This window comes from Thunnus albacares, chromosome 11 (genome assembly GCF_914725855.1).
Source record: "Thunnus albacares chromosome 11, fThuAlb1.1, whole genome shotgun sequence".
Taxonomy (NCBI): Eukaryota; Metazoa; Chordata; class Actinopteri; order Scombriformes; family Scombridae; genus Thunnus; species Thunnus albacares.
Genome location: NC_058116.1, coordinates 1747267 through 1770663, shown reverse-complemented (window position 1 = coordinate 1770663; position 23397 = coordinate 1747267). Strand labels below are relative to the sequence as shown.

The following is a 23397-nucleotide window of genomic DNA, read 5'->3' as shown; positions in this document are numbered from 1 at the left end:
AACAAACATCATACGGATCCATTTTTGTTTTTGTAAAGGAATAATGAAAAGTTAAAGGAATTCAACAAGAACTAGCAGGTAGATACAAGAAGGAAACAGAGCAGGAGAAACCGTAAAGAAGGAGGACAGCATGACAATTATTAATGGAAAGGTGCAAGTGTGACAAGAAAAGTATGCAACAGAGAATGTATCAGAAAACATTGTAACAAAGTTTTTTTCTCCTTTAGTCATTTTTTTTTCATCTGAGTTTTCCTTTTTTCTTTCTTTCTTTTGTCTGTTTTCATGACTTGTATATCACAAAGTTAATATAAACCCGAATGACAGGACTGTTCTTCTACTGTAACGCCTGGGACACACAGGCTGCGTGAGCAGTGCATGTGCGTTGCGGGACCTCTTTCTTTTCATTTCGGTGCCCATTTTAACAGATTAGAGCAGCCACACAGCCTGCGTGAGACACGCGTCTCACTGCTGCATCGCGTCATCTAAAGATTTCGGGTCTCGCCTAATTTTTCTGTGTGACGCATGCAGTTCTCAGCAAAAATAGACAGAGAAAATTACCTGTTGACAATCATATTAACATCATACCAGCAACATTACACCTTTCACTATGGTTTCAATGTCTGTATCTGTAGAATATGTCACAGACATGAAGCGTCACCACTGCAGGTCAGCCTGCGTGGTGCACGCCGGGGCAGGGAGCGTCTCTGGCGGAGAACTCCAGCGTGGAGAGTCGGTGACACACAGAGCTTCTTTTCTTGACTCCTGCTTGCTCTCTGTGATATTAGTTCAAACTGGAGCTCCTGCCTGTTGTTTCACCTGCCTCTTTATGGAGATCTGGTGTTATTTTCCTTATTTGTTGCCAGTTTCCCTCCTGACAGTTTGGAGGTTTGTTTGTCAGAGTGTGTTTGGCTCGTTTTGGGAACTTAGTGTCATCTGGAGGGATTTTCTTCACTTGGAATGGTGACAGCGGGGGGTTAACTGGCGGAATGATTTATAAAATTAATTAAAAAAACCTGTCCTTTGTGAGGATTGTATCTGGCTGACACAGTATCCCCAAGCAGACCCCACCATTCCCGTCAGAAAGAAAACCCCTTTCACCTCACATATTGTTTATTTATTTTTAACGATTGAGCACACGCTTCTGAACATTTTACTGTCTAAACTAAATCTAAATAAAATTTATAATGAAATGCTATGGAACATGCTATTATGGATGGCCATTATCAAAGCCAAACTCTATGTAGAAAGATAATGCTCGCAGCAGAAGTGCCGCAGTCTGTGTGAATGCTGCAAGCGTGCGAGATGCAGCAGTTCAGCGACGCACAAGCACTGCTGAGGTTCATGCAGACTGTGTGTCCCAGGTGTAATTTGTAAAAGTTTAATTAAAAACAGAGGTCATATTAGTCCGCAGTGAACGTATGTGTTTACATGTACCAGGTATTCCTTGCGTTGTGGGGGAACATCAATCTGGTTACACAGGCATATTGTGGAGACTCTCCTCCCTTTTGAGGACAAAAAGCAAATCCTCACTAATTTTAGTGTGAAGACTTGGTTTAATGTTAAGGTAAGGTTCAGGTTAGGGTACATCATTACATTTAAGCATAGCACAGACTGGAGCCCTGGCTTGGATGGATAAATGATGGCATATGAAGCTTTAGGTTAAAGATTTAAAAAAAAAAAAAAAAAAAAAAAAAACAACATACAGCATCTTTTAAATTATTTGAATAAGCTTTTGTGTGCAGTCAAATGAGACCATGCTGATGAAAATTGGTGTAATACATCAACAGGTTGCATTGCTCTCGTTTGCTTTATATTACCACCAGGAGTCGCCAAAGCTAGACATTTAGGAATTCTACACATAAGGGCTTTTATGTCATTGTGAAAACTTTACAAACAACATTGTTTTCTTTTTTAAGTTTGAGTTGTGATCCACCTCTCTTAATCAATTTTTCAGTACATAATTACTGTAGATTCACATCACAGTGTATAAAAGGCGTGCGGCAAGATAAATGAAGACACTGTGTCACAAAAGTTTCAGTATGGAAACTGGCAGCAGGTTATGATCAACATAAGCCCAAGCATAAGCCCTCAGGGTCCCACTGTGAGCTGTGGCCTGTGCACAGCTGAGGGAGGGAGGTTGGTCTGACCCAGGATGAGTCAGGGTGTACCCAGGAATCCTGAAGTTCCTGTAACCCAGCAGGAATGGTTCATAATTGGAGTGTCCCGCTGACTTTAATGTTCTGGCAACTATTCACACTTCAAAGACTTAACCTTGTTCTGTCGCTCAGCGGCTACCCAAACCCAAGGTCTCCCCATGAGCAGCCAACCCAGACAGCGTTTGTCAAAGGAGTTCTCGTTCAAGTTCAACAACAGGTTCACATGTCAGGCAGCCATAAGAACATCAAAAAGATATTTGCTCACTGTAATCATTTCTCTTGTTCCTGCTGGCCATTGAAACATCCGTTCATAATGCACCTGCAATGTAAGTGATAGGGGATAAAATCCACAGTCCTCGTTTTCAAAGTGTAACTACAAACACAGGAGGAGAATTTGCTAACATGCATAATCTCATAATTTAATGCAACTGCTATAACAGAGCCTGAAGCTGTTACAGTCACCTGCAGTTTAATTTACATTGAATACTGATTTACACTGGTGGTTAAACACTTATTTGTATCCTTGCAGACAATAACAAATCTGATATCAGTCTCATGTCTGTGTACTAAATAAAACGCTAAAGCCAGGAGACAGTTAGCTCAGCTTAGCATTAACAATGGAAGCAGATGGAAACAGCTAGCTTGGCTTTGTCCAAAGATTAAATAAACTGGTCTACCAACACCTCTTAAGATCACTAATTAACATGTTGTACCTCTTTTGTTTAATCCGCACAATAAACAAAATCGACAAGTGGTGGTTTTACTGTTTTGTGCAGGACTATTTCTTGGCCGTGCAAAGCAGGTAGTCTTGAATGATAAAATCAAATCCCTGGACAATTTGATCAAATCCCTTTTGACAGTAAAATTCTGTTTCAGCAGTGTGTATGCAGTTCCGTTTGTTACATTGAGTGTCTGTGTTAACACATTCACAAAGATATCCATCCAGACCCTCACAGATACAGGTAGACGACAAAACTTACCTCATGTAAACCCTTGTAATCTCTCAAAGCTATGCAAAAAGTCGCATTTGACCATAAGACCCTTGCAAGCCAAACAGAAACAAGTATTTTCTGTGACCAGTATAATATAGCTCATAATTACTGTAGAGTTGTAATTGTAGATATGAATAAGCCCTAACAAGGATGAACATTAGTCCTCTACACACCAGCCCTACAGCTGTGCAGTACAACCAGGTGGTTACACCCTGAGGATATGGGCTCACTACATCAAAAACCATTCAAGTCTGTTTCAGATATTCATGTTATTAATGTCTTTGGCCTTGAACTCATTCATCAGTTTATTTGACAGCCTCTTGCATGCTGCAACATTACTACTACTACTTCATCTTGTTAGCTTGTTACATAAAATGTTTTGTTGTTGTCTGAGACCTGTCTCCACCTGTTAATTTCTGTTTTATGACACTCAGTGAACTGTGCCCTTCTTTAGCCTTCAAGGTTTACATTCCAGTTTCAAAGTAGCTGGTGATCAGGGAGGGCCTGGTCTGTAATTGTAGTCATTTGACAGTTCTAGTAAGTAAATAAGTGACTAAAGTTTATTTAATATAGCACCTTTCACAGAGCAGGTCACAAAGTGCTTCACAAGAGTAAAATTGTTGCAGAAATAAGACCATAAAAATAGTACAATGTAAGATACAATAAAAGAAACAAACAAAACATAAGCAACAACATACCTTAAAACACACACAAAATACAAACACTAGACACCATGAGGCAAGACAAAGGCCAGTTTGAATAAATGAGTCTTCAGCTGTTTTTTTAAAGGCATCAACAGAGACCACAGATTGTGTGTCTATAAGAGGAGTGTTCCACAGTGTTGGAACTACCACTTCAAAGGCATGATCACCTTTTGTTTTCAGGTGTGTGCGAGGGACAACCAGTAAGCCCTGGTCAGAAGGCCTAAGTGACCTACTGGTGATATAAGGATGGAGTTGGTCAGAGATGTCCACAGGTGTCTGACCATACAGGGCTCTATATATAAAAACACAAACCTTTAAATGAATCCTAAACTTGATGGGAAGCTAATGTAAAGATGATAAGATGGGTGTGATGTGAGTCATTCTGCTGGACCTGGTCAACAACCTTATTACAGCATTCTGGACCATTTGAAGACGTCCAGGGATGACTTGCTGAGAAAAAACGTAAAAAACCATCTCTAGCTCAGGTTGTGATACAAAAGGCCTGAGTTTGGCAATGTTTCTTAAAGAAACATGAACAGGTTAACAATTTGATATATTGCATCAAAATGCATAGAATGATCAAATATAACAGTGATTTCTAAGATTAGACTGTACAGCTGAAGAAAGGGACCCAATACACGGAGCAACCTTAGAAGCTATGCTATCTGAAGCAATGATAAGAACCTAACAGTGATAAGAGATACATTTAAATTTGCTAGTAATATGACTTAAGAGAAGCATATACAGAGCAAATAGTATAGGACCAAAGACAGAACCCTGGGGCACACCACAGGAAAGAGCTTGTGAGACACAAAAACTATCCAAGAGAAAGGAGGAAAATCAGAGACCAGAGACACCCACCAACTGCCTAAGCCTCTGAATCAGGATGCTGTGATCTACAGTATCAAAAGCTGCACTAAGATCTATCAGTACCAAAACAGAGCATTCACCCACATCAGAAGACATCATTATTTCATTGGAGACTCTGAGAAGAGGAAATAAACCAACTGGGTCCAACAGGAAGGTGTCACAGGACTGAATGGTGATAGAGTCTAAGAGGGGTTAGAGAGGGAAATTGAAGAGTAACAAATCAGTAAAAAATTACAAATGCAGAGGAATTATGTAGTTGAGTTATTGCTGTTTTTATGTTGCCATGCCACACTGAACTGAGCTGAACTTACTGGTTTGTCATGTTAGAGGATCCATACAAGGTATCATATTTAACCAGAAAACCTACTGTTGGCACCACCAATCCTGCAACTCATATAGAGTCATCTCACACAATTTACCAAAAAAAAACATATTTTCTTACTTACCCCATGCAGTATCTGGCTTATAGATCATTTTGGTTTTATTTTCTAAGATACAGAGATCTTCTGAGCATGTTATAGTTGAATAAATGGGTGGCCAATTTGTTGTACTACATCCAATTCTTAAAGTGACAATAATCAATGTTTTTATATACAATTGACCACTGGTATGTGAAAGAGGTTGCTTGTCAAGATGAGCCCACAGAGAATTAGCATCCAACTCTGCAGAATGTTTTAGTGTCTTTCAGCTCATTGTTTGAGTGTAGCCCACAGTTCCCATCAGCATACTTTTTGGCCTTACCAGGCAGCTGTTTTCAGCTGAAAAACTACACACCCACTACATACACCACCTGTAGCCAGTGGTGGAAGAAGTATTCAGATCCTTTAGTAAAAGTACCAATACAATACAGCAGTGTAAACATACTCCATTACAAGTAAAAGTCCTGCATTGAAAATCCTACTAAGAATGAGCAGCAAAATGTAGTCAAAGTATTGCAGTAAAAGTAGTGGTTTGGTTTGGTTTGGTTTATTATGTATGACATCATTAGATGTTAATAGTGAAGCATCAGTCTTAGAGCAGCATGTTACTGTTGTAGCTGCTGGAGGTGGAGCTAATTTGAACTACTTCAAATACAGTTAGCTAGTTTAGTCCAGTGGTTCCCAACCTAGGGGTCAGGCTCCTCCAAAGATTCACCAGATAAATCTGAGGGGTCATGAGATGATTAATGGGAAAGGAAAGAAGAAAAAACAAAGTTCTGATACGCAAATCTGTTTTCACTTTTTGGCAAACTCTCAATAAACAAAATCTCATAAACATAAATTATACATGTCCGAAAAGTAGGAAGAAGTGTACACTTGTATGGTCCTAACCCATCTCCATAACTCAAATAGTTAACTCTAATATTTATCATTATACAACTCACAAAAAAACTACCCCATTGCTACTATGTACAAAAGAAAAATATCCATCCAGTGTCAATCTTCAGAAAGATCCACACCAGGAATGAATGACTATATACAGGTGAAACCATTTCTGTGAACTGTAAACATGACACAAATAGTGCAAAGGTGTGAAGAGAGCAAGGAGTGTTGAGATAAATATTGAATGGTTAAAAAGTGTGATGTTACTTTATATAAATATAGTAGGTGGTTATGTATAGTATATACAGCCTGTTTAAATATACAGTAAGTAATGAAATGTACTGCACATTTTGTATTTTAAACTAAAATAAATATGTGTAATTTGTAGGTCAGTCAATGTTTTAACTGGATGGTTTGATTTAGATGATTGCGGTGTTTATGTCCTGTAATTTTGACACAAGGCGTCTACCATTATGTTTTCAAGTGCACAGCAAAGTGATGTAATGTGACTGAAGTCTCAACAATGCTATTGTGGTTTGCTACAAATGAAGTGTTACAGTTTTTCATTTAATTTTAACAGTATTAATGTATTACATAATGAGTTAATGTTGCACAATTCAGTATGCTAAGTTGTGCAATCTCTTGTGTTTCTTGTAAAGAGCCAAGACCACTGTCATATTTGTTTATGTTGTTTTTCATTTTCGTGAAAGACTGCATACAATTGTGAGAGCAGATTGCACTTAGTAAGGGTTGAATACCTTATGCCTACTGTTAAAAACAATTTTTGTCAAAAGCAAAAACATTAAAGCTACAAGTACCCCAGTTGTAATTGTTTTCTGTGAGGTATCTAATCCACTCGCTGTATTATGAACACAACATCTAATTACTGTAATGCAAATGAACAGTAGACAAGGAGTTTTGTGTTAATCAAACTCAAATTTGAACTCATCCATCAATGAACTGTAAAATCACTATGGGCTGCAACTAAACTTTTCTTTCTTTTGTTAAGACATCCATATCAACACCATCTCCACCTTCACCTGCTCCACTGTGCACTGTAGCTGACCTGCTGGTCCATCCCCTTTCTTTCTCACTTCACTTCATCACCTTTTCATTTCCATTAACATGTTTACCTCTTAATAAATAATAATAATTACATCCTGTATATGCTAAAGATTATCATATCTCAATTTTATAGTTTCGTTAGCTTGAGCAACCTTCTTTCATGTACAATTCATGGTTAATAACACATGCTGTGTAGATAAAGACTGTCCCCATGTCATGACAAGCTCAAGGGACAATGTACAAATATAAAATAACAATGGAACAATAAAACAATGACAAGGAATGACTCCAAATCAGAGGTAGCATTTCATTTCAAAATGGACTCTGTCTTTGCTGAAGGAGACAAGGTCAGAGACGGCTTCCCTCAGAGGAACGTCAGCTCTCATTTAAGGGAGAGGAAGTGGAGTGTGTGTATGTGTGTGTGTGTGTGTGCACGTGTGCATGCGTGTTTGTAGACACCCCGTGGCATGAATAAAACACACTGATCCTCAGCCAAACCATCAGTCTGACACATTGTCGCCCCTCCCTCGTCTTTCCTTGTCTCTCCTCCTGAAATGAAAATGAACTCCTGAGTTCACAAACATGTTTGGCCTTGTATGGTTACAGGGAGTGCGGGGGGCTTAAATTACCTGATTAAAAGGTGTGGAGGCATCCACACACTCCATTCATCATTTTAACTTTCTGTGTGTCAATCTCACAGCCATATTTTAATTTATGAAAATAGGTGTATTGCTCTTTTGTTGCTTTGTTCTTTTTTTTGGATCTCCTTTGTTGTGGACATAATTTCTATTGGTTGTTTTTTCTATTGGTTATGGTAACATTCCTGAATAGTGTAATTAGAGACTACTCTGCACAAATAACAGAAGACCAGCTTGTTTAATATGTCTAGGGGTAAAAGGGATGTTTGTATGTATGTATATTTTTTGTATTGTGATTCATTTGCTCATACGGAAAAACAGTTACAGAAGCACTTCATTTCAGCTATTACAACAATAACCGATTAGATATCACCATTTAGAATAAAAAGCAGTAAAAAAAAAAAAGTATAATGTATAATGCGGATATATTGTAGATCCCTATGCAGTTAGTCATATAATGGCTATTCTAGGTGGCTACCTCCTGTTTAATATGGGTCAGACTCAGAGATTTTGGAAAGCAGAGTTTGGTTGGAAAGCTGTAGGAGGCTAAGCAGCTTCTTATATGTTGTTTTGCTCGAGTCCTTGTTTCCCCGAATCTCTATAACAGAGCTGGCAAGTTAGCATGACCCATAGAGCCACAATGGCCACATTTATTGTAAATGTTGAAATAAATTGGAATTTTTCTTTTTTGTATTGTTTTGGAAGGGTTTTTCCTTTATTTTCTTTTTTGTTTGTGCTGCTGTAAAGAATTCTCACCGACTGTGAAGCTCAACTGAGCTTCTCTTTTAGTTCCTAGTTTTGGTTTTACTGTACATTTACTGTATGGTTCAGTCTTAAACCAGGCTCAGGATACAGGAGTTTTGGGATGATTTATCCCAGATTCACCCTTCCCAACAATCAAAGGAGAAATCTGGTCTGGGAACTTGGCCCATACCGATGTTTTGCCCAGAATATCTGGTAATGTGAGGGGTTTACAGATCCAATCTTAGACCCCCTGAGCTGCTCACACATTCATCAGGACCATCCAGTAATTTCAAACATGTTTGATATTTAGGATTTAAAATCTAGATGATTACGTCACTACTTTCTGAGCAGGACCACAATAGCCAATGAGAGAGACAAGTTGGTATTGCCAAGCAACAGTAAACATTTGAGCCCTTAAGATTAACGTTAACTGTCAGTTTCAGATATTAAAACTGACAGTTAATGTTAGCCTCAAGGGCTGAATGTTTACCGTTGCTTGGCAACACCGACTTGTCTCACCAACATCACTGACAGTTAAAATCTCACCTCCAGTTTTCGCTGAAGAACAGACAGCCTGTGTTGACTGTGTCTCCCCAACCGTTTTTTCATCCAGACTCGTTTAGCCGTCTACTTTTGTTTTTTCTCACTGCAAAGCATTACTAAAATTGCAACTTGTCAGTCTCCGTTGTTTTTACATCTGTTTCAACATGAGATCACGTGATGTGGCGCATTGCTCCCCCTGGCACGATAATTTTAATAATATCCTGTAATAACCTGTAGTGTATGATGCACCATTATTTTCAAATCTTGTGTTTGAGACTAGAGAGAAGACGATCTGTAAAGATTCTCATGTGCATGATGCAACCCTATTTCAAAGTCAGTTGGGATTTCCTGTAGCCTGAGCCCAGCTTTAGCGCTCTCATCAAGCAAGATTTCCAGCAGCAGTTTTCATCAAAAAAGCTATAAAAACCCACTGTACATTACCTACTTAGCTCCACATGGACACATTTAGGGACTAGCTGGTGAAGAATGTGAAACATTTAGCATCTAAACAGCCAGATATTGAGACAGGAGTTGATAGAGACCAAACCAGAGCTAAGAGGAGAATAAATATTGGACTTGCATTCATAAGGTGGACACAAACATGAGTGGGATGATAATGTTGCTCTGTGTCTGCTGAATGTATGAATAGGCAACTGCTTGTCAGATTAACTTTATAAAGCAGTAAAATGTCAGAGGTGTGTGTGTGTCCAACTCGTTCTCATTCCCAGGTTGTCAAATACCGATGCTTTGTCACACCCCTCAGCATCTTGTGGCAATTTTAGATGTCTGTAATTATGGTTTTGTAACGGGTAACACAAAGCAGACTGCTGCATGTATGAATAGGCAACTGCTTGTCAGATTAACTTTATAAAGCAGTAAAATGTCAGAGGTGTGTGTGTGTCCAACTCGTTCTCATTCCCAGGTTGTCAAATACCGATGCTTTGTCACACCCCTCAGCATCTTGTGGCAATTTTAGATGTCTGTAATTATGGTTTTGTAACGGGTAACACAAAGCAGACTGCTGCATGTATGAATAGGCAACTGCTTGTCAGATTAACTTTATAAAGCAGTAAAATGTCAGAGGTGTGTGTGTGTCCAACTCGTTCTCATTCCCAGGTTGTCAAATACCGATGCTTTGTCACACCCCTCAGCATCTTGTGGCAATTTTAGATGTCTGTAATTATGGTTTTGTAACGGGTAACACAAAGCAGACTGGCTTTTTCTCCATAGCAACGGTGGCTGATACTCATGGGTATTGTAAAGCCCTCTGCTATCCAAAACTCAGAAAAAAAACTATTTCTGACTATCTCTGACCAACTGCAACTATTAAGAAATATGAAAAACAAAAACAGAAGATAACCACTCTGCAGTCTAATTAGTTCTTGCTCTGGTATTCATCAGGCAATTACACTCAGAAAAGTGAGACTATATTTGTGATATCTCCTGTGGCATTTCAACCACATTACAACTTCAAGAGTTTGCACCAACTTCCTGTACCTCTCTGCCAACTTGGGTTGCCCACAGTCACTGAATCACATCTCCATCTGTATCCATTTTATACAGTTGTTTAACTTAGATATCACATTCTGGGTGGTGCCACAAAAGCCAGACTGTGACCTTGTACACAGAGTCAGTGTGACAGACATCTTGAAGGAATGCATGACAGCTTTGTAATCCAGTGGATTCTGCGGAAACTGATGAATTGTAGAAGCGTTGGTTTCAAAGGGCAGTGCATTGTGTTGACGCACATTACCCATGAGTCTCTGCATCGTGGTGTCTGTTTGTCTCACACCATCCTGCTCTTGTTTCTACATTTACAGCAGGTTAAACTTTCCATTCACTCTTACTGTTGATCTTCAAAAATCAGAGAATGCATTCAAGTTCAAATACAGTATTCAATAGAACATAAATGCATTTCATGCCATAAATGAAGCAACACCTGCAAGCTAGTTCAGGCAGCCTAACTTGAGCTGCCACTTCTGTCACATACCATACTCCCCTCACTGTAACATATATCCAACGCACCCTTATAATCATGGTGGTGTATTTAAGCCATCAGTGCTCTGCTCACACTTTGCTGCATGCCTGCTGTCATACTGCTCACATACTTGCTGCTGCTACTGCCATTCATATAGTGTTTCAAAAGCCCTAATCTCTATAAACAGATATCTGCGTATGAATGCAGAATCTGTAGGGACAAAATTTTGGTACCGGAAAGCATTCTGGTCTCCTTTTGTAGTCTGTTTGTAGTCCGAGTAGTATTGACCAATCACATTTGAATGGGCTTTGGTTGCATGCAGGTAAACAGTCAGTGTGAAGAGCAAAAGAGGCCGAACATATTGGCCAAAATGCAATTTTGGAACCCAGTGGCTATCATCTGATGACGATTTAGCTTTTTAATTTACTTTTTTTTTAAATTATCTGCATTCATATGCATATATGTTTATAGAGATTAGACGAAATGTTGTCTGGACCATCTCGAGTTGTTAAATGGACTGTAAACAATGACTGGCCCACAGAGGAGGAAGTCTCGGCCCAGATATCCATTATGCAGATATCTGCTGGCTACACCAGAAGCCCTGAAAGGCTAAAATTGCCCTTAAAGGCTAAACCATCATCAGATAGATAGCTGATGGGTTCCGAGGTAGCAAAAGCCCCACCTTCACCCCAGCATCCACCTGTAGGTTCTGAGTCTAATTTCCCCAAGGGGGGAAGTTAGTATCTTTGCTCCCCACTCCCTGCTGTGCAAGATCAATGTTTCTTTGTCAGAGGCAACAAGGTCAGAGCCTAGACACCAAACACTAATGCTGTACATATTATACATTTAAATAATAATCTACTCCATGTGACTTGGCTGACTGAAATGCGTGCAATACATTTTACTCACGTTTTTCTTATAACAAAACTTCCTCTGAAAGTCACTTTGCTTTCTTTTACGATAAAACTTTTTTTGCATGTCTTAAACCATGTATTCTTTACATTTTATTTACACTTCCCAAAGTATGCTATAGTGTAGTGCAGGTGGTTGTAGGTGTGTTTTCAACCTCAGTTCATTTCAATAAACTATTATAATAGAATATTCATGTATATTCACAATGGATAAAAGCTGACTGATTTTTGTCAAAAGGGCAGAGTTAAACTTATGGGGCATTAATGTGTTGATTGTGTGAAACCTCAAGTGGCTGCTAAACCATGATGACTGATGAGTTTGGTTGTGTAAAAAAAATCAAGGCAGAATACAAACAAAAACAACTTGAAGTGATATCTACGTGCATGTGTGGTTGCCATCTTTGAGTCAAAAAATGCAGATGCACAAAAAGGTTAAGTGGAGGAAAGGCTTTTTGTAGCAGGACAGAAGAATCTTTGAGGATTATGGACATATGTTCAAAAAATGCAACCACCTGTCAGTCATTTTACGTTCAACTTATATTCTTTTGTGTAAACTTTTGTATTAATGATTGCAGTTTCAACATTTAGTAACACAAGAGAAACTGGCCCTATATTTAAAAAAGGTACTCTGTTTCTATTAGGGCCTACAGTACACAGTGGCCTCTCTATTTGGAATTTAGCCCTGGGGGACAGCTATATTTTACATTATTTTGGAACTTTATAGGAAACATGTCGGTCATTTCATCCATCAGTCAATCCTTCAGAAAGAAAACAGTTGTGTGTCACATTTCACTATTACTCTGAGCTGTTGAGCAGCAGCTCTGCTCTGCCTGCTGAGCCTCCTGCCCGTTAAACAACTGGACACTCCGGTTGGCAGCAGGCATCAAACAGGCAGACGGAGGAATGTGCTGCAGCAGCTCAAGACATGTTGAGTCAAACACAACCACAAAGGCCCAAGAGATGTGTGTGCACAGTGTGTTGCTCATACTGAAGGTGTGTTTGCGCTTTTTGGGTTTTAACTGTAAGTACATCAGGAAGGATGACTAAAGCTATATTAGCATATGAGTGCCAAGTGGTTTCATGTTACATTGTTCACTACCTCACCAACAACGTTATGTTTTTCCTCATTTGATTATTTTTTAGCAGGTAGTGTTTATCATGTCAGCTATCTTTAGTCAACTTCTGGACATTTTAGTATCATCTTAGTCCCATTTTAAGCCTTATCTTAAATGAAACCAAGAACATTTTAGTCTAGTTATATTCAACGAAAACTTTTTATTTTTTCATCAAACGATAAGTTAGCAAAGTTGTTGTGAACCTTTTTATTCTAGTTTTAGTTAAGACCAAGAATGACTATTTTAGTCAAACTTCAGCAAACTGCTTTCAAATACCTGATTTTAGGCTAAAAGAACTCGTACTGGAATTAGTCAAAATACAAAATTAATGATTAAGAATGCAACTTTGCAGAGCGGGTGTCTGGTCAGATGTCATCAATTCAAGCAATACATCCAGACTTGGAACATGTTCTGATCTGCAACGGAACCTTGCAACAACTGTAAAGACATTGAAATGTTTGATCCTTTGTTGGTTACATGAAGCACATGACAAACCTACCTTTCTGTGCTGCACAACAGAAATAAAGGTAGTTAGTTCAATAGTTTACAGAAGATTGCAGAAGTGAACAGAAGATGATAAATACACCTATTTCAAACTGCTTGAATTTTTTACAGTAAAACAGTTGGGACTAAAGTTAACATAAGAGTCCTCTGTAGTATTGAGACATAGCACTGAGTTCAATACTGATGGAATTGCTTCCTTAAATTTAGCTACAGCACTATCAGATAGACATTTAGTGAAGACATTTTTGTCTAATGATGTGTAATACAGTAATAGGAATTCAAAAGTTATCACGTAATGGTCTGATAAAATAGTATTTTGTGGAAAAACTATCAAATGTTTAATTTCAATGCCATAAGTCAGAACAAAATCGAGAGTGTGGTGAAGACAGTGAGTGGGTTTATTCACACTCTGAGAGAAGTCAATCGAGTCTAATAATGAGATAAAGGCAGTGCTAAGACTATCATTATCAATGTCCACATGAATATTAAAATCACCTACTATAATTACTTTATCTGTACTAAGGACTAAGTTTGATAAAAACTCTGAGAATTCAGATAGGAATTCAGAGTACGGGCCAGGAGGACGGTACACTGTAACACATAGAACTGGCTGTAAAGTTTTCCAGGTTGGGTGAGAGATATTAAGAACAAGGCTTTCGAATGAGTTATAATTAAATTTAGGTTTAGGGTTGATGATTAGGCTTGAGTTGAAATTGGCTGCAACTCCTCCTCCTCTGCCAGTGTCTCGAGGATTATGAGTATTAATATGACTGGGGGAAGTGGATTCATTTAGGCTGACATATTCTTCATGACACAGCCAGGTTTCAGTAAGACAAAATAAATCAATATGATGATCTGAGATTAGATCATTTACTAATACGGCTTTAGATGATAGTGATCTAATGTTTAAGAGTCCACATTTAATTCTCCTATTTTGTTGTACAATTGCAGACATGGTGTTAATTTGTGTTAGATTTTTATGAATGACTCCTCTTTTGTTTATTTTAGATTTAATTGATTTAAGTGGTCGGGAGACAGACACAGTTTCTATGTGGTTTGGGTTTTCATATTCAGTTGCTGCCTCCTGTGTTTTGTCCCCGTCAGATTAAAGGTGAACAAATATATTTAAAATGTAATGTAGCTATAGCCTGATACACAGTCAGATTCCACTTTATCATCATTAAGGAAATGTAAGTCTGATAAATGATGAATTAATGAACAACACTGAATTAAACATTATTGACAATTTTCCTGCTCTGACTCAGGCTCTTTTTTTTTTTAAGATAAATGTGCACCGTCCGCATACACAGGCATTAATATCTCTATGTCGACTGGATTCAAATGGAGGCTCTGCATTTTATTTGCCAGAGTTTCTCTCATGATCTCTGATGATGGAGGTTCAGGAAGGAGCAGAGCCCTGCTTTCCAAATCTCCTCAACACCTTCTGCAGGAGACTAACGTCTTCTGGGTTCGAGGTTGTGTTTCGGATCATTCTGCTGTCCTCTCTCTCTCTGCTCACTGTGGCTTCCAATCTGCTCGTCATCATCTCAGTCTCCCACAGTAAATTACAGGAGTATTAGCAGCAAAATGTACTCAAAATATTAAAAACAGCTGATTCATCATGCTGAATGTCCCCTCTCAAAGTTTTATAATATCACATCATTGGATTATTCTGAATTGGATGAGCTTATTTTAACAACTTTGTAAACTGTTGTATTGTTCATTCAAGAATATTGCATCATGTAAAGTGGTAATGTTTTATAAGCTGTCAAATGTTGCTTAGTAAAGAGAAAATATTTCCCTCGGAATTGTTTTGTAATATAAGTAGTAGATAATGGAAACATTCATGTAAAGTAAATGCAGGTTATTCAAATATAAAACACTGTTGAAGAATGAAAGGCACAGGTGTGGCATCACACACTATCATAGGTAGAAGCCAGAGACTGTTATCCTGTAAATAATAAATAGTAAATATAATGTGCCGTAGACACAAATGTAAACAATTAAAATGTAAAATAAGTTAAAATAAAAGTCAAGAGAACTCATCTCTGATTGTACTAACTTTACTGGTGACTGTAGAATTCTTCTTTCTCTTTGTTTTTTATGCACTGAGGAGGATTATTCAGTATACAGCAGTATTATCTGCACATTTAAACTGTCAGTGATTCATGAACACACGTTAGAGCTCAAATTTATAGTTGTAGTTTCTCATGAATTTGTTCTCATGGTGCTTGTGATGTGATCGGGAGAACTGATCCTTGTTTTGTTTCGCCTGCTAACTTGCCAGAAGATGGAGCCATTGATTTATTTTACCCATGACAGAAATTGAGTAAAGCAGTTGAGAAACCAAGGTCCATCAAGGATGAGTTCATAATAAACTTCTTGTCACATCTCAAGTTACTCTGAATTTTTCTCATATTTCACTGAGGTAATGCTGTTCAGAGATTTCTTTTACTTTGACATCAAAGAGGCGACGAATAGTGGTGGATTTTGAATTTTTTACATGGGGTGGCAAGAGGTTTTGGCAGGGTGGCATGGGAGGGGTCCCCACAAAAATATATACTTCTTCTGCGGGTAACAGCTAATAACTACTGAGTGTGTTTTTGTACTAGAGAGAAAACATACCACAAAGTTCATACCACAAGTGATCTCTTCTCTCTGTGAGTTTGTCAGCCTCTGTCTCTCCTGCCTCTCACTCTGCTCTCCTCCATCTCTTCCTCCTGCCCAGTCTGCAGTGTTTTTTGCTTGAGCCAGTGATAAAGTCTCTTTTGCCTTTTAACTTTCTATCAGTCCAATCCAGCCGCACTGACCTATAGTAGTCGAGATGTGAAAGGATGTCTTTGTTCAAATATGTGTTTAGAAGCACGTTTCATATAGTAAACTACAATCAAACAAATAATAAAAACAGTAAATGATATTTGGATCATGGTTAAAATATATCTCCAATCTAACAGTTAATGATTCAGCTTGTTTGTGTGCAGATTCATGCGCTCACATTAACAGATGAGTAGAGGAAGAACAGTTTAGAATATATTTGTGTATTTGATATATAATCACATGATTATAATAGATCCTCTGTCACTGCAGTTTTAAAGCTGAAGTCAGCATCAGACCTTCACTAAATCCTTATGAATAAACAGTCAAGCTCCACTTTCCCTTAATGTTATTATGCTGTCCTCACTAAAAGTTGTTGCAAGCAATGTATTTTTCAGCTATACAGCCAGCTTAACATTATATTCTCCAGCATAGCATCCTCCAAGTCAGACAGGTTGACGTGTTTGGCAGGATTTAATTGAGGAAAATACGTAATTTGTAAAACTGAAAAAGAACACAAAATACAAATAAGTAAGTACCTTTTTAAGTACTACCTAATATCTCTAGTACACCAATAGAGAAAAGACATAAACCCATGTGAACAGGTGTGTAAAAATATGTCAATATGTGTAATAAAGGATGAAAATACAACAGTAAATGTCATTTACAAGAGCACCAATGCTTTAACCGCCTACACTAATACATCCATATGTAGTTGAATATAAAGTAACCATCATCAAAAATACTGCACTTAAACCCAAGAAATAGTAACATAATATGTCAGTACGACGTTAATAGTAGATGATTTACGGATGAAGCTGTTTTTGTGGACTTTAAGGCACAGCATTAAGAGGACTGTTACACTGTGATGCTCACTCCATGAACACAGGGGCAAAAGGAACTTCCTCAACTCGGCTTCCTGTTCACTTCCTTTTCAGTGCAACTGTTGAGAATCACCACTTGGTGGTGCTAAAGAACATACAAAAGAAACCAATATGCTGATAGTTATATTCAAACATAATGTAACACTCTTTGTTTAACACTGCAACAACACACCTGCAGCTCTTTGTTTTTAATTAGATCATGATCCCATTGTCCCCCACCCTCTAGATCCCCCCCTGCAACAAATGCTTTTTCCAAAATGCCAGCTGCTGTGATTCCACCCATGTTGTTCTTCAACAACCTTCTCCACCACTAGAGGTCACAGTATACCTCTGCACAGTGCACATATGGTCCATACCACACTTTAAATATCTACTCATTTTTCTACCTGAAGGCTCTGCGACAGGGTGTCTCCTGTCTAAATGTCTCATCCAGACTTTGAAGAACACAAGCCACTCTACAGTACATTTACCTCAAGTCTGGACAAGCTGGAAGTAGCTCCATCTTTGTCAACTGACAGAATTCATTGTGTAGACACAATTCATCAGATTTTCTGGCCTGAGGCAAATAGAAGTAGATATAATGAAAGGATGGGATTTTATAGCTTTTTGACATTAAAGGAATAAACCAGGCACTTTGTCTGTCTGCTGAAACATGACAACCAATAGTGTTGTGGTTTGTTGTCATTGAACTCTTTGACTGTTTGAGCTAAGGGTTCTTTTGCTGGATATCTAATTCTTCCACTGTGCAGAAAATAGAATGAGGTCTGTTGTTCACAATGCATTTATTTGTTTATCTTGTCATATTGTTAATGTCCATCTATCTTCTTAATGTGTATGCATAAATTAATTATTTTGTATTCATTTTAATTTTATCGAAAATAAAAGGAAGACATTTTCGAAATATGCAGTATAAAACATTTAGTGGCGCTAACTTCTAGGTTTATCTACAAAACTATGTAATGGCATGATTTATGTTTAAAACAAAAATCTTGCAACACAATGTTTTTTGGAGAATATCTAAATATATTATGGCTTTGTACAACAATTTTCTCAGTTTGAGTCAGTTATGGCCATAGATTATATATGGAGATGGACTTCATGTCTCCACTTCCTACCACTATGCAAAAGTGAAGCCAAAATACCATGTTTTCGGGAGGTACTATCTTGTTTGTGTGACGTCATAAAGCCGGGGGGGGGGGGGGGCAGGATGACAGATGTCTTGCCAATGAGAGCTGCATGAATGTACATTTAGCGTTCTCCATCAGAAACCACTGCAGTCACTCAACTGTCTGCCGCATGTGACGGACGTTTGAGGGTGGCTGTCAATCACAGCCGTCATTCATGATGTCACACCCCCTTTTCATATCATCAAATACCTAATTAAAAACAAACATGAGCACTTGAACATACATCAGCATGATAAGAACAACCTAAAATGACACAAACCATCTTTGGGAAAAATTTATTTGACATGCACGTTTGAAGCGTGCTTTATCTACACTGCAACCAGCCACCAGGGGGTACTTGATATATTCTGGCTTCACTTTTGGGGAACTGTCATGTCATCCATCTTTACATACATTCAATGGTATGACTTTGTATTTGTATGTGTCATAGATGTGGTTGCAATCGGACAGTGTGTATAAGATTCGTGGCAGTTAAGTTACAATTACATTTTGCATGTTACCAATTAAAGGAAAACGATATATGTCTTTTTGAGGCCCATGTAATTGGGTAATAAAATCGTTGAGGGGATGAGGTTTGTAATAGTGGCGAAAAACTTTAGTGTATACTGATAAGTCTTGCTTTGTACTATGGGCTCTACATGAATAACTAATCACTTGTTCAGTGGCACATAGTTGCTCTGCCTTTTATTTACCTGTTGCCATGGTGAATTGCAGCATCAGGACTCCATTTTTCCTTCACCACACATGCACTTAACTTGGAGTGAAAATACTCCGAGTTGACTGAACAAACTCTGATCAGCTGATATGGAACCCAAACCTCAGAGTTTCCAAGGGGTTCATCAACTCATAGTTCAGAGTTCGACTCAGAGTTTGTTGAACTGCTTTCTGGAATGGACCCCTGTTGCTGCTGCTGTTTGTGATTTGTGATTGTTTGGGGCCTGTGGAGAAGGTCTGCTGGTTGGTCCTGATGAAATGTCTTCATTCACAACTTGTTTTCAAACTGTGTTGTATAAATTTTAGTAACTAACTATAGTTTTGTACGTCTTGAGGGATAGCTTTTGCATGTCAAGCAAATAAATGAGGGTGTGTAAGTCATGTATCTGATACATGCATTGACACTTTTTGATGTGAACAGAAGGTTTTAGATCTGTTAATGTAGAGTTCAAACCTGTATCAGAATATAAGCTTTGTTGGTCTGTAGCCTATATATGGATTTAAAGCAATGTCGAACCTACAGTAAGCAGTTGGACTTGTGCATACTGTAATGTGCAAATACTGCTAGAATTTATTTCACTAAAATCCTGCAGCTACATTACTGTGAATCCTCTCTGATTTTCATTCAATTCTGTTAGGGTCCGAAGCATTGGAAATGACACATCACAGCTCAGTAGGTGTTTCTTATTGTTTTAAATCTTGAAGATGTGCTGACACATGTAAGTCATACTAATGTGCTTTTTTTATAAATTTTGCTTTTTAATGGTAGAAGTAATTTTAATAGGACCTGCTGGTGCAGCCCATTGTGTTCTTGGCTGAAGGAGGGATTGCGAAGGTAATGATAGCTTATAAATGAAACTAAACTTGGTTAATCTCATACTTTGCTATATTATTGAATACATCATACTTACATAACTTATATAAGTGGCATGTTGTCAGTTTGTGCAAATAGATTTAGGTTTAGCATGTTCAATGTGGCTGAGGAAATAACGTTGCAGCTCACCTCCACCATCTTATTTCTTGAGTTTATCATATGTTGCTAACCAATATTAAACAAAACCAGTAGCCTGCTATTGATACAATGAATAGTAGGCAAATACTAATACTAAATGAAGTTATTATAACTTAAGTTCAAGAACAAGACCACACGCTGCTCTCTCACTAATTCAAACACCTGTGCCTCGTTAATTCAAATCACCTGTATCTCTCTAAGCCATTCACCTGTGTGCACCTATATAGGCGTGTCTAACCATTTCCTCTCCCGTTCGTCTCAGTTCTCTCAACCCTACCCCCAAACCACATTCTCCTCCTCTCTCTCCTCTCAGCAGGTGACACAGTGGCTCAGTGGTTAGCACTGTAGCCTCACAGCAAGAAGGTCCTGGGTTCGAACTCCAGCCGTCCCGGGTCCTTTCTGTGGAACCACTGTGGGATGATGAAGCAGATTAACTCATCAAGAAGTACCCCCACCCTGAGTCTCCACTCCTGGGTTCCTAGACGCTCCAGCCTCGATTCAACTTCAACTGGCCCCCATTCACACCCCCCTTCTCCTGTCTCTTCTGCACTACGCCAACAGTTTCTCTCAGGTAATTACGTAGATTTAGCCCAGCTCCTTAAGCCATCAGTCATTGACACTGATCAGATCAGGGAAGCACAGATAAACTTCGGCTCCGTGCAACTCCGCCACTCACTACCCTCACAGTCTAAAGACCTAACCCTCACAGAATTGCCTTCGCTTTTTCCTTTTACCGTGATGTTATCTGCTCTGAATTTCCCACACGGAGAGCAGAGCTGGATGACTATCTATCCATCGTGCTTGAAATGGCTTTACGCTTTGGAGGGACAGGGTTTTACAGTTACCATGTGCACTTCGCCAACCAGGCAGCTGGCCAGATACAACAGTTTAACCAGGGAACGTACTGCGGCACCCTTGACTCCCAACTCGACTGCTGCATATTTGCAGCCTGCACGTCCCTCTCCTGTGAGTTATGTGGAGCCCCATCCCACCCTGCCATAGCATGCACTGTCACTGCTCCACCACCTCACTCATGTCCATCTTCCTCATGCAACACCACAGTCTTCAACTGCCTGTCACCTGCCGCACCCCCACCTCCCATTATTCCTAGGCCCGTTAACATACATCCTTCGGTCAGTGTCCCCATGCCAAAGGGGGTCGACAGACGCTGAAGGCCGATCCTCTACCACGGTGGCAGGATGGTGTGCAACAATTTCAACCACCTGGGCTGCGCTCTTCCTAACTGCCGCCCCCTGTATGTCTGCTCCTTCTGCGGTGGTGCGCATACCAGGAGCACCTGTCCCCACAATCCAACCACAGCTGCAGACCAACTAGTACAGCACCACAGCACCCCCGTTAAGGTAAATGTCCTTGCCACTGCTCTAAAAACCATCCTGATAGACAGCTTGTTCATTTTCTCATAGATGGCTTCACACACGGTTTCCATCCCAGTATGGCAGTTCTCCCTGACATTTCACACGTCTGTCACAACCTCCAGTCTGCTCTTGCAGAACCTCACACCATCGACACCCAGTTGGCTAAAGAAGTCAAAGAAGGATTCACAATAGGCCCGTTCGATATCCCTCCTTTTCCACTGTTCTGCATCAGCCCAATAGGTGTTGCCACTCGCAAATACTCCGGAAAAAAGAGGCTAATCATGGACCTGTCTTCCCCACACGACTCACACATTCCAAGCAACAGTGTCATTCCCAGTCCGGATTTCTCCATGCAATACGCAACCATCGACCATGCCATCACCCTCATTCGGTTAGCAGGACGTGGAGCTTGGCTTTCCAAAGCAGACATCACCAGCGCATTCAAAGTTCTGCCCATTCATCCTGACTTCTGGTATTTTTTCAGCGTTTGCTGGAAGGGGGCATATTATTTTTTCTGTGTGCCTTACCTTTGGCTACAAAAGCAGTCCTAGGATCTTCGATTCGCTTTCAGAAGCCCTATGCTGGATCCTCACCAACAACCACAGGCTCTCTTGCATTCTCCATCTTCTCGATGATTTTCTCGTTGTCACTCCACCATCCTCACCACCTCGCCACAGGCTCAATACGCTCACTAATGCTTTCTCTGAACTCGGCGTCCCTCTTTCCGAGGAGAAAACATCAGGACCTGGCACTTCCATTGAGTTCCTAGGCATCACCCTGGACTCAGTTTCCTTCCAAGCATCTCTGCCCTTGGAGAAAGTACAGCGCATCTCTCTGCTTCTGTCAAACTACCTCCTGGCAGACAGATGCACCAAACGCCAGCTGTTAGCCCTCCTTGGCCATCTCAATTATGCCATCTGCATAATCCCTCAAGCTAAATCTTTCTTGTCCACCTTTTGTCCAAGGCTGCTGCCATTCCCTCTCTCCTTGATAGGGTCATTCTGGACGATGCCTGCAAAATGGAAATACACATGTGGCTACATTTCCTATCTTCTTGGAATGGCATTTCCCTCTTCTACGACGACTTCATCACCCAGCCCGAGGACATTCAACTTTTCACAGACGCGGCTCCCTCCACAGGTTTTGGCGGCTACTATGGAGGGAGATGGTTCGCCTCCACTTGGCCCCCAGAGTTTGAATCCCTCGTCTCAGAGTCCCGCTGTCCTTCCTCTGCACTTCACAAGCTGTATCCCATCATAATAGCTGCCATTCTTTGGGGGCACGAATGGTCTAGGAAGTCTATACTTATCCACTCTGATAACACTGCAGTCGTAGAGATCCTGTACAAAGGTTGATCTCGTTCTTTAGCCATCATGCAGTTGTACAGACTCACCTTATTCTCAGCTCAACACCAGTTCATCCTCTGAGCAGCCCATGTTCCCGGTCATCACAACAGCATTGCTGACTCATTGTCTCGCTTCTCGTTCAGACACTTGGCCCCAGAATTAGACCTTCACTCGACACCTATCCCACCGTTTTAGCTGCTCCACTAGCCACTAGCTCCACAGCTGTCAAACCTCTCTCATGCTTCACAAGAAGCCATCCTTAACAGTCTCGCCCCAAACACACTCTCAGCCTACCTAACTGGCTGGAATTGCTTCAAGCCATATCACTCCACCTACCAGCTGCCATTTCCCTCTCTGGACGTCATGTCCCTCTGCAATTTCATCACCCATGCTCACTCCATCCAAAAAATACGGTCTTCCACCATCCAGACCTACTAGCAGGAATCAACTTCTTCATCAAACTAGTCACTGGCTTCCATTGTCCTTCAACCTCTCATTCTCATGTTGCTATGTTAATAAAAGGCTTAACAGGCAAGGTGTCCA

At 39.8% G+C, this 23397-nt stretch overlaps 1 pseudogene; it reads left to right on the top strand.

The window, feature by feature from the left end:
* Positions 1-21412: 21412 nt before the first annotated feature.
* Positions 21413-23049, top strand: LOC122992293 (annotated as a pseudogene).
* Positions 23050-23397: the final 348 nt, after the last annotated feature.